Below are 12,290 nucleotides of genomic sequence, written 5' to 3'. Positions count from 1 at the left end.
CATCCAAGCAAGTCCTAGGCTGATGGCTATGCCTTCAGTTCCAGACTGGGACAAGAGGACAGAGATCTCCAGGAGAAATTTTTCTAAGGAAAACAATGGAACTAACGTGCTTGACCATATTGAGGATTTTTTTTTTTTAAAGGCTTTATTTATTTGACAGAGATAGAGACAGCCAGTGAGAGAGGGAACACAAATAGGAGGAGTGGGAGAGGAAGAAGCAGGCTCATAGCGGACGAGCCTGACGTGGAGCGATCCCATAACGCGGGATCACGCCCTGAGCCGAAGGCAGATCCTTAACCGCTGTGCCACCCAGGCGCCCCGAGGATTTTTTTTTGTAAGATTTTATTTATTTTTTAGAGAGAGTGCGTGAGCATGAGGTGGGGAGGGGCAGAGGGAGAGGGAGAAGCAGACTTCCGACTGAGCAAAGAGCCCAATGCAGGGCTCAATCCCAGGACCCCGAGATCATGACCTGAGCCAAAGGCAGACACTTAACTGACTGAGCCACCCAGGCACCCCAACCATGTTGATTATTAAAGACAAATTAACGATAGATACGTAGAAAACTAAGTGTTACTGTTTAAAATACCCACATCATTATGTTGGTGAGTCTTGTGAATCGGGTTTGGACAGTGCGCAGAGATGACTACTCCATGACGTCTGGGGCCTCAGCTGGAATGACCCAGAGGCTGGAGGTGACTCAGCTCACACTGGCACCTGGGCTGGGATCTCAAGACCACGTTGCTGACCAACGAGCGTGCTCACACGTGGTTCTTCCATTTAGCTTGGCTTCCTTGCAGCGTGGCAGCCTCACAATAGTCAGATTTCTTACTGGCCAGCTCAGAACTCCAAACACAAGTGTTCCAGCAAAGAAGGTGGAGACTGCATCTTCTTCTATAACCAGCCTCAGCAGTCACACACAGTCATTTCCATCGTCTCTTATCAAACACTCACAAGCCCACCCACAGTCAAGAACAGTTTGTAGACTCACCTAGCAACGGGAAGAATGTCCAAGAATTTGGGGCCAAGTTTTAAAACAGCCACACTAAACATATGGATTAAGATAAGCAGTTATTAGCTGTTGTGAAAAAATTTTAAATGTATAAGAAGGGAAATACAACATAATACTCTACATGGCTTAGAGAATAATATTTATACAGCATAAAAATATAAATACAGAATATTGATTTAAGCCAAAGAGTGTAATCAATGGGAGGAGGGTAGGGAAAAAGAGTATGTTTCATCATGTAAGAAATGTAATTATTCCTTTCATGGTAGAATCAATAGATAATGTCTGAAATTTAAAATCAAGGAAAAGCACTGTTTGAAGATAAACAGCAGAAGAAACAGCTAAACAGAGGGACACAGAACAGATAGGGTCTGGAGAATGCTAGGTTGTTTTATGAGAAGTCTTATAGTTGGCTTTTTAAATTCATGTGTTTGCTTTTATTTAAAAACATAGTTTAAAATTGTATATCGTTTGCTATAGCAATTCCACTTCTAATAATCTATCCTCCAAAAAAGGTCAGATGTGAACAAAGACTTACCTATTAAAATATGCACTAAAATAGTAATTCTAAAAGGAAAAAGTGAAAATTGGTTCATTTAAATATAGAAAAAAGGGGGCACCCGGGCAGCTCAGTTGGTCAAGCATCTGCCTTTGGCTCAGGTAGTGATCCTGGATGAGCTCTACATTGGGCTCCATGATCCTGGAGTCTTAGGATAGAGCCCTGGGTCGGACTCCCTGCTCACTGGGGAGTCTCCTTTTCTCTCTCCCTCTGCCCCTCCCCCTGTTCCTTCTCTCTCTGTGTCTCTCTCTCTCAAATAAATAAATAAAATCTTTTTTTAAAAAAAAGAAAAAAGGTTAAATGAAATATAGTACAATGAAATATCATACAACTATTGAATATTGTATTACTGGGGTGTATTTGTGTGTTTTTTGACAGCTGAACCAAAAATATATATACAGATGGTGTTAGTAGCTCTAATTGGGTTACATTAGAATACATTGCAGATTTACATTTTGGTTGAAAAGATCCAGCTAAATATGTTGAATGGAAGCTACCAACTCTCCCTTGGCTATTTACATATATTTATATATATATGTATCGGAGATATGAATTCTAAAGAAGCTTCACAGAAAAGGGACATATTTAATTTTTAGCTTCTTTGCAAGCATACAAAGTCCTAAATGTAGACAACATGAGAATCCAGGATTTCCTAAACAGCTGGTGAAATATTCCCAGATCACCAACTCCAACTTGATTTTAACTTTTCAGAGGGATATTCTTTCCAAATAACCAGTGCCTTAGGCAGTAACTCAAATAAATCAAATAGATCTTGTCCAGAGGCCAGTAAACCCTGCCGAGATGATATCTGTGAGCAGATAATGACCTACCCGCCATCCTGGGTTCCCTGTGATACTATCTAGACCCTCATCCTTCAGGAAAGACTGGCAGTTTATTGCCCGTCTCATAGCACTGCCAGGCCGCTGGGGTTTGCTCCAGTGGCTTCAGACCTTTCTTACATCTCCATGTCTGAGCCATGAACAGGATTGCTGGTGAAGAGAAGATTCATTCATTTATCTGAAAGAAATAAGAAATAGGAAATTGGTTTTTGTCATGCAAGGGGAAATATTCCCCAGGTTAAAGCCTCCTTACTTGAGTTTATTTTAATCTTCTAAATTATAATATTCTTGTTTATATAAAGCTCTAGATGATGTAATGTTGTTCTGTGAATGCCCCCTAGTCAGAGTTAGGGGACACAATTAGCCTAATACCAGAGAGGGACTTTCTATCCTAAAGCTAAGGGAGGTCACTTATTAATCCTGAAATTAGTTCTAGTACTCTCTAGTACTCTAGTTTTTCCTGATATTTACCTCCACTGCATTTTTGTGATCCTTTCCTCTGCAGGTGTTGAATTTTATTTCAATATCCTTGAGAACAGTGAATTCACCTTTGAATTATCTGTGGCAGCTGGCATAGTGACTTACTTGGAATGGTTATCAAATTAATATTTGTCAAAAAAGTGTATGTGGTATGGTTTTCACAGAGATAGGCTGTTTGATGGCAGCTCTGTTTTGTTAAAGAGAAAAAGTCAAGTTGGTATAGCAGAAACGGCCCATAGAGGACCAGGTTTTAGAAGACCTGGATTCTAGTTTGGACTTGACTAGCATCTGTATAACCTTAATCACGGTCTTTCATGTCCTTGTTATTATTTTCTGTAAAATGATGCTGTTGAACTAGGTCATTCTGAGGTCCCTTTCAGCTCTCAAATAAATCTAAGAAATAGGTCTTACAGGTAAGAAATGCATTATAAGAAAAATATTAATCTCTATTAGAAGCTTAATACTAGTTTTGACACTGAGAAATGGAAAAGTCTTGCTCCCAATGATGGAAGTCACCTATGATTTCTTATTATCACATGTAAAATTACTTCCCTTCTCTACACAGACAGGTTTGTGTTCCATCTACCCTTTCGATTTCCTGCTTGGAGAGAGTGAGAATTAATGACTAGACAGGGAAGGGAAGAGGAGATCACATACCCTTAGTGCCCATTCAACATCCTTGTGAAGCCAGGAAAAAGAAACTTCTGGAATTTTTCATATCAGGCCCTGCTACCTCCTCTTCAACTCCTGAAGTCTTAAGATTAGATAGCTTAGATAGCTGTCTTCCATCATACCCATAAGCAGGCAGGTGCACGTGTGCTCACACTCATACACACACACACACACACCCACACACACACACATACACACACACACCCCTTTTGTAAGAGGCAGTTAAGAGCACCAGGCCAGACCTGAAACAGCTGAAAAATATTTGTTGAACAATGTTTCCATACTAAATTCTACCTTAATTTTAAATTTAAATTTGCAGCTGCTGAAAAATAATGATCAGGTAAAAATACTGAGTGAATGGGTGATTCACCCTAGGGAGGTGAAGTCATTACTCAGTTACCATTTTGATTCCTAATAAAAGAAACGAGAATCCTTCAGAGAACCACAGAGCTCTGACTCTCTCAGGGAGTCCAGAGGCTATTGCAGGTCAGCAAGCTTTATTTTTAATGATCCTTCTAGTTTTCTGCTGCATTATAAGTCACTGAAGAGATAGGAATTATGATTATATTTTCCTGGCTATTTCTGAAAGTACTAAAATGTCATTTAGGCTTGTGACTTTCTGACACTGTCATAACCGGCCATAAACTACCTTAAGTGAACTACATTTTACCACTGCTAAGCTGTAACTCACTCATCTGTAGGTATCCTGCTATTACTTCTTATTCAAACGTGAAGCAAAGATTGCTAGCCGAGGCTGGTATATGTGAACATAACCCATGGATGTTCTTAAACAAAAGAGAAGATGCACAGAGAGTCTTCATTAATATTACCTGACATTCTTCTAATTATTTAAGTTATTTTGAGTTGTTTCAAAAGGAATAATATTGATATCCTCTACCACAGACAGTGGACAGTGTGGGCATTTGAAGGGAATGTTAATGAGACCACAAAGACTGAAATGGCTCTAGGTATCTCCTAAATTAAAATAGTTCTTAAGGTTTTCTGTTACATTTAAGGAAACAGAGTGCTTGACCACAGGATATATAGCAGTAAATTGCCTGTAGGTTGTCTGTGGCCTCTTAAAGAGGGGATGAAAGAAACACACAAATACAAGGAGTACTGTAATGATGTCATTTAGAGAGCACAGACAAAAGTCAAGAAATGATTTGAGAAACTGATGGTATCTGAGGGGGTCCTTGAAGAAGATCTCAATGGCACAGATGGGAATGAGAGGCTTCCTAGGCAACAGAAGTCATGAAAAAGGAATGCGGATGGGCAAGTGCACTGTATTCAAAGAAATACAAGTATTATCATTTGGATGGAATGTGAAAAATATAGGGCAGGATAGGGACAGGCAAAGAATCGCTCTGAAATAGTGCGTAGTGCCTATATTTAAAGACTTCGGTTCAAACAAAAATATGTACATGAATGTTCAGATGAGCAATGTTTACAATAGCCAAGGGAGTGGAAACAACCCAACGTCCATCAAATGATGAATGGATAACCAAAATATAGTATGTCCATGCAATGGAATATTATCCAGCCGTAAAAAGGAATGAAGGATTGATACGTGCTACAATATGACAAAAATGTTCTGGAACTGATAGTGGTGATGGTTGCACAACATTCTCAATGTACTAAATGCCCCTGAATTATGCTCTTTAAAATAGTTTAAATGACGGGGGCTCCCAGGTAGCTCAGTCGGTTAAGCTTCTGTCTTTGGTTCAGGTCATGATCCTAGAGTCCTGGGATCAAGCCCTGCATCCAGCTCCCGGCTCAGCAGGGAACCTGCTTTCTCCCTCTTCCCCTGCTGCTCCCCCTGCTTGTTCTCTCTCTTCCTCCCTTTCTCTCTCTCTCTCTGTCTCTATCAAATAAATAATTAAAAAAAGAAAAATCTAAAAAAAAAGTTTAAATGATGAATTTATATGAATTTTACTTCACTTTAAAAAAAAAAAGACTGTGGATGTTTGCTTGCAGATAATGAACTTGATTCAGGTCAGGAAGCAGACACTGATAGTTTTTGAACCAGGTAATCCCATTGTCTGAAATGTATTTTAGGGAGTTACGTCTGGGCACATCCTATAGGATGAAAGGAACAAGGAAATAGCAGAGAGAAGGAGATCAGTTTTGCAGAACCTATTGATAAGTGCAGGAGAAAAGTACTGATCAGAGTGCTGGCAACAAGAATGGGAAGGTAAGGAGGTTAGGTGTAAAACTCACTTCAGAGAGGGGTGCTTGGCTACCTCAGTTGGTAGAGCATTGATCTTGGGGTTGTGAGTTCAAGCCCTGCCTTGGGTCTAGAGATTACTTAAAATCTTGGTGGGGCAGGGAGCGCATTTCAGGGAGAAAATGTACAGGGCTTGAAAATTGGTATGATAGGGAGAAGCTGGCAGATGTGTACTGGGGAGGGGCAATCAGAGGCCAAAACCAGGATTTTGAACTTGGATTATAGGAATAATTGTGCCATAATAGAAATAGGAGAGTTAAGTGGAAAAACTGGTTTAAATTTTATTTTTGACATCATGAGTTTGAGGTGCACCGTCAGGGTTAGTGGCCATCACATTGGAACCTGGACGTTGGAGGAAACAACTCAATTCCATTTTCAGCCTGATTTCCTTGCTCATGGCCCTTCTGCAATCTGGCTAGATTTTGTCTGTGTTTGAAATTTTGAATTTCACGTCTGTTCCAGATTCCCAGAAAGCACAGGAAGAAAAAAGGTTTGCAAAGGGATGACAAGATTTCTGAATAAAGAAAAATTTATTATGTAGATAACATAAGCCCATCCTCTTTTTTTTATTTTTTAAAGGTTTTATTTATTTATTTTGAAAGAGAGAGTGTATGAGCAGGGAGAAGGGCAGAGAGAGAGGAAGAGAGAGAATCTCAAGCAGACTCCACACCGAACACGGAGCTCAACGTGGTATCAATCCCACAATAGGGAGATCATGACTTGAGCCAAAATGAAGAGTCAGGCGCTTACTAACTGAGCCACCCAGGCACCCCTGCCCTCCTCTTTTTTTTAATTGGACACCATAACGTTCTGTGCATCTGCCTTTGGCGTCTTCTTTTCCCACTTAGCCAAAGGAGGAGAATACAGAAAAGCTAATCCTTGGATATTTACATTTCCCTCCAAAGATGAGCTTTCCCAGATGAAAGAGATGGTAACATCAGGTTCCTGAGAACTCCAGTTCTGAAGGGTCTTGACTTCCTTGCAGATGCCTTCTGTACTGTCTTATTTATAGGCAAGAATGATCAGGATCATGAGAGGCCTGCCCTGTTCCTTTCTATTCTGATACCTTTCCCGCTTTGTAACTGGAAAGCTGGGTTGGTACAAGGCCTGCTTCTCCTACCAAACCAAAATTCAACTGCTTAAACTTCGGGGCTAGCAGATCCAATAGATTCTGATTTGTAAGTTTTCTTTTTTTTTCTTTTTTATTTTTTTAAAATATTTTATTTATTTATTTGAGAAGGAGAGAGAGCACAAGCAGGGGAAGGGGCAGAGGAAGAGGGAGAATCTGACTCCCTGCTGAGCAGGGAGCCTGGCATGGGGCTTGATCCCAGGACCCTGAGATCATGAACTGAGCTGACGGCAGATGCTTGACCACCTGAGCCACCCAGATGCCCCTGATTTGTAAGCTTTCTAAATCCTCATACATTCTACCCGAACCATTCCAGGATGAGGATGGAGGTCCTACCCTTCCTCCGTCCCCCAATAAACCTTTTCATATATAAACTACACTCTACCTCTTCATATCAATACAAATGCACAGAGAATTTTTTTTCAGTAAAACCTGTCTTCTCTAAAGGGGCCAATGATATTCCCGCAAAAGACCTTTAAAGTATCGTTGTCTTTGCAGCCACCAAAGTAATCTTTTATTCAAAGGATTATTAATGAATGATGGGTTAAGACAATTGGGTGAATGGTTAGAAGGGAACCAAATATTCACATGGACTCAAAGCACCTCACAGATTACTTATTAAATACAAAGGGAAGCAGTGAACAAACTTAGTTTCATCAATAATGAGACAAACTGAAATTGTATGACTCCTGATGTAATGGAGAGGTGTACAGCATCATATATGTAGTTGTCTTGCCAAAAAAAAAAGTTTTCATTTAATCTAATTATGAGAAAACAATCAGACAAATCCAGGATAGGGGACATTCTCCAAAGCAATTGACCTGGACTCAAAAAATGCTAGTAGTATGAAAGATATAAAAGGTATGGAGTAGGGACTCTTGTAGATTTAAAAGCCATGACATCCAAAGAGAATGTATGATTTCTAACTTGATCTTGGATCGGGATAAAAACAGTTCTGAACAACACTATTGGTTGAACTGGAAACATTTGAGTATAGGCTTCTTAGATATTACAGGAAGCGTTAAACTTTTTGGACGTGATATGGGTTTGTTGTTATGCGGGAGAATATCGGTTTTCTTCGGAGATAAATGCTGAAGTATTCAGGGATGAGACATCATGATGTCTACAACTTACTCTCAGATAGGCAGCAAGTAATCATCCAAAGAGAAAGCAAAGATGACAAAATATTAGCAATTGGGTAATGTAAGTAGAGGGCAAATGGATGTTCATGATGTTCTCGCCACTAAAAAGTTTGAGGAGAGAAAAAGTTTGAGGAGAAAGGTAGTTTTCCTTAAAATTTTAAAAAGAGAATCTCTTTAAAGACGACTGTTATTCCCAAATATAGCTGCTAGCATTTGGGAAGAATAACATGATAAGTAGAGATGATCACTGTCTAGCAATTTCTGGACCCCCTGCTGTGGAATATTGGTTTTCTACTTTTAGAAAAGGGTTTCTCCATATCCAGCCTTCAAGTCCAAATAGCAGTAGTTGAAAATTGGAAACAGTTCATTTATGTCATCCAATCCTTCTTTGTTACCTGACTTATAAGAAAACATTTGTTTCTTTTTTTTTTTTTAAAGATTTTATTTATTTATTTGACATTGATAGAGACAGCCAGTGAGAGAGGGGACACAAGCAGGGGGAGTGGGAGAGGAAGAAGCAGGCTCATAGCGGAGGAGCCTGATGTGGGGCTCGATCCCATAATGCCGGGATCACGCCCTGAGCCGAAGGCAGACGCTTAACCGCTGTGCCACCCAGGCGCCCCAGAAAGCATTTGTTTCTTAACGTAAAAGACCATATTGTACATCCATTACTTACCAACAGGGGATCTCTCTGCCTTTGGTCTGCAGAGACTGGTATATAAACCTTTGGAATTAATCCCTCTGTGCATCCTCTCACTCAGAATGCTGGGTTTTTTGTTTTTGTTTTTTTGTGGGTTTTTTTGTTTTTTTTTTTTTTTGCTTTTGTGAAGAATATTGTTTTACAGTGCTCACTGTAGCTGTCTGAGGAGGCCTCCGGTGTCGTGAGCACTGCCACACTATCTTGTCTATTTTCACTTTTTTTTTTTTTTACGATAAAATAAGGTTCAAACCACACATTGTCTGTGAACTGCTAAAGACTAGGAAAAATTACTTTGTCTTCTCCTGACCTGGATTGACAAGAAGCACACCTACAGGAGCAAAAAGATGAGTGAATGCCTTTTAAAGACCCTAGTAATGAAGCCCACAGGGAATTGCCATGTACGGGGGGATTTACAGTGGCTTTTGGAGATGAACAGCGTGGCAGGAAGAGGTTCAGGACTGCTGGCTGTTGAAATACAGTCTGGATTTATTTTATATCAGCCTATTTTGGGCCCTAGTGAGAAAGTTATTTTAATAATATCTTGCTCTGCTAGAAATATACATAAGTGGCAGATGTCAGAAAAAGAGGGGAAAGTTATAGCACTCCATTCTCCTTGAGACTTAAGGTGTTTATATAGTTGTTCTCATTTAGCCTTTGAAGTAAACACTGATGCATACGGAAGCATAAATTGAAAAGGGCATTAGACATGGTCTAGACCAGTGATCTTCAAATGAGTCAGAAACTCAGGGTACTGAGGCTGTGCATTTTTAACAAACTACCCAGGTGATTCCGATAGCCACGCCGGCATTTGTGAGAGCCCAACATTGGGAACATAGGGTCTAGGCCAATATTCTTATTTTACAGATAAGAAAATGAACATGCACATAAGAATTTTTAAATTCTTATTAATGTATTATGAGCTAGCAACCATATTTTCTGACACCCTGCATATCTTCCCAGAGGTCACAGTGCTTTTTGGAGTGGTCACCGTCAAGATATTAGCCACCTGCTTTCTTCCATAGACAAGGCGTCCTTAGCTCTCTAACCTTTGTGGTGTGGTTCTTAAATGTCCTGAGGGATCTGTTCCAGGCTCTTTTCACTTCAACACACTGCTTTCAAGGTTGAGGCGCTTAATTACACTAAACTGCTGTATCTAAGGGAAGGCTACTAGATCACTCTTCTCTGTTCTATCTTTCGTTGTTTGATTTTCATGAATTCTTTGAATTTCTATTCCATAGATTTCCCTCCTTAGCCTATTTATAAACAGAAGTTGGGCAGTAAAGTGAACATATGGTATTGTTCAATACAGGTAAAAATGACTTGTCAAACATCAGCTAATGGTTCCATGTTAACTACAGCCTGCCGTTCTGAATCTAAACATGCAACTTTCCTAGAACTGGGAGTGAGGATAATGAACTTTGCTTCCTAAGTTTCCTGAATAGACAGGGCATAACCGACATATATAAAGAAAAGGCATTTATCCATCTATGCATTCATTCACTGGGTATTATTGGCCATATGCTCTATACTAGTCCTGATCTAGACATGGAATACATTTGTGAACAGGAAAGAAAATTGGTCTACTCTCATAGAGCATAAGTCCTAGAGGGAGATTGTATGTGAAGCCTATTTAAACAAGGCTGTGCAACCCCTAGAGGATAAGCTCCATGAGGGCAGACCAGAGATTTTTATCTCTTCAGTTCACGGCTCCGTCTCCAGTGCCTAAGCAGTACCTGAACCTAGGAGGTGCCTGGTGGATAATTATTTACTGAATGAGCAATCATCCAATCAAAGAGAAACTATGGCCCCTCCCAAATTAACTGTTTTACAAAAAGAAATAGAACAGGTAATGTTTAATGAGAAATATTATTTATAGAGGGGGATTAAATCATCATTTCTAATGTGCTATATTTAAGCTCTAAAAGCCTTTTGTGAAAAAAATTTTATATCAGAATGTGTACTCTTAGGTGTGTATATGACCTGTGTAGATATTAACACACATAGCTGGAAACACATATATATTAGGTACCTATAACTGTATTTAAATATTTATAGTATTTGTTTTATAAAATGACTCATACTTCTATGTACAAGCTAAAGCAGTCAAGGATGAAATGGTTTCACAGAACTAGGATGTTGTGATAAAATAGAAAGGACATTCAGGGGATCTGCATATTAACAGCTGAAGTCTGTTCAGGTTGTAATGGCTGTGGTCGTGCTATCATTTTGCGTAGGCTTCTAATCTCTCAGCTTTCCAAACATTTAAGAGCTGATATTGAACAGATGTGGATTACATACATGGTGTTTCTCTGCCACCGTCTCCAGCAAAGTGTATCTCTACTGGGTGAAACGGTGGTAACGAAGCTAGCAATACAAAATAAAATGAGAGAGTTTGAAAATAGCTTGTGATTGATAAAGCACGAGTACCTCAAAATAATAGAACTCTCCAAGATACTTAGTTCCAAGTAGTGAAAAATGGTTTTACAGAAGTTTCTGATAGGACCACACTAATGTTCTTATCTATGATCAGCATTACATTCATTCTCCCTACGTAAAGAAACAGCTGTTGATTTTTTTTATGAGACAAACTGGAAAGTGACCTAATACCTCCAAAAGGAAAAGTCCACTCTAAGTCATTGTAAATTATATCGTTTCTCACTCTGTCCTTACCTTGAGATCTCAAGATACAAAAGCTCCTCAACTTCCTAACCTTCAACATATACCACTTTCAACACTTTCAACATACCCTTTGTGTTAAACACTGAAAGATAAGAATGTTGAAAGACGCAGAATGTTGAGCTGGTTAGAACGGTGAGGAAACGGCAAATCTGCTGCAGGAATGAGTTGTTTGACAGTAGGAACAATTCTGTAGAGCTCCCAGTTTGTGCCTCATTTGAAAAGTGCTGTACTTGAGCAATCCATACTAATCAGCAAGAGACAAAGAAAAAGATGAACAATTGAAAAGGTGGAAAACTTGTGACCACAGGATCAGCCTCAATGTCAGATATCTCTCAATCCAAAATGAATTCAAGCGACAGCTGGGAGTTTGAGAACTTAAGGGCTAAGCAAATTATGAAATGCTGTTGCTAAAATTTTGGTCACAAGCCATGGATTATTCCTTGGATCAAGGCCAGTTCAGATTTGCGCACTAACAAAGTTTAGTAGCTGGGTCATGAGTGCACTCTACAGACGTGCTCAGTGGAGCTGCGGACATTACAGTGGAGAAAGGAGTTTTCAGTGTAGACAAAACTATTTTGAAAGAAGATGTCCACAGACACACAAACAAATGAATATAAAATATCTGAGCAGAGAGAAGAATAAACCTAGTTTTTACATTTCTGCAAGAACTGACTCATATTCCTTGTGGTATAGTGCATTTTAGGACTAAGTCCAAACTCTTCTTAGTTCACCGAAAATCTAGATCCCTAAATAATTTGAAGAGCAGATTGAAAACCCCAAATTCTTCGTTATAATACATCGGTTGCAGAAGCCTTTGTGTTTCATAGAAAACATTCAAGTCACAATTTTAACTTAGC

General features: G+C 39.4%; 1 protein-coding gene across 4 annotated transcripts in view; it reads left to right on the top strand.

Annotated features, from left to right (window-relative positions):
- PDSS2 (decaprenyl diphosphate synthase subunit 2) overlaps positions 1 to 12,290 on the top strand; it is a 276,311-nt gene that overhangs the window by 202,627 nt on the left and 61,394 nt on the right. The gene's annotated exons all lie outside the window — the stretch shown is intronic.

Source organism: Ailuropoda melanoleuca, chromosome 10 (assembly GCF_002007445.2).
Source record: "Ailuropoda melanoleuca isolate Jingjing chromosome 10, ASM200744v2, whole genome shotgun sequence".
Classification (NCBI taxonomy): domain Eukaryota; kingdom Metazoa; phylum Chordata; class Mammalia; order Carnivora; family Ursidae; genus Ailuropoda; species Ailuropoda melanoleuca.
This window is presented reverse-complemented; position numbering and strand designations above follow the sequence as displayed.